Genomic DNA, 923 nt, shown 5'->3' with positions numbered 1-923 from the left:
GCGCCTCCGAGCCACAGTGGTTAAACTTTTCAGGGATATCAACCAACAAATAGCTTTACTTATAGTTGGGACTGGAGAAAGCATTTTATCATCCCAAAAATTACACACTCCACCTTTGAAGGGATAATTCACCCAAAAATGAAGATGCATGAAGAAGATGAGTATAAAAATCTCCTGTGTTATACAGGAGAAAAAAGCCAAATGGATTTGGAACAACATGAGGGTGCGTAAATAATGACAGTTTTTGTGTGCTCTATCCCTTTAAGACAAGTCAAAATATAGTTCAGTATGTTTTCCCAGTAGTGTAGCATACATTTATTTTAAAGCTAATAATTTTGATTCTGGAAAAAGTGTAGCTAAATTCTGCTATACTGAAAGGTAATACACTATTGGTTTTAATAATTCATTAAACCTGAATATGTTCAAACAGTGGACAAATAGGACTTCAGTGTATCTTCTTATCCTCAAACAATTCCATGTTTGTTATGACATGCACTCAATCATACACATACTGATACTGACACACATACAATTTTTCTAAAAGGCAAGATAACCTCACTGCATCTGTGAGTAAAATCCAATGTCAGCTGCCTGCAGTAAATTTTTTTGTCCTTCACAATAACAGACCTGCACTGAAAACACTCCATAATAGGACAAGAAAAACCTGTGTCCACCTCCTTGTCACTGTTTCTGACATCCTCATTCTGTTATTGTGCACAAAGGTTCAGAATACAAGCAGAATATCCAAGAACCTTAGAGTGTACAGCGCTCTGATATCTGTTTTGCATACATTCATACTGAACTAGTAACTGGTGATTAGATGTTTCCATTTTAACTAAATAAATGATAATATATATATATATATATATATATATATATATATATATATATATATATATATATATATATATATATAATATAAA

The sequence above is a fragment of the Sinocyclocheilus grahami genome, unplaced genomic scaffold (assembly GCF_001515645.1).
Source record: "Sinocyclocheilus grahami isolate Dianchi unplaced genomic scaffold, SAMN03320097.WGS_v1.1 scaffold146.1, whole genome shotgun sequence".
In the NCBI taxonomy this organism is placed as follows: domain Eukaryota; kingdom Metazoa; phylum Chordata; class Actinopteri; order Cypriniformes; family Cyprinidae; genus Sinocyclocheilus; species Sinocyclocheilus grahami.
Note: the sequence above shows the minus strand (reverse complement) of the source record.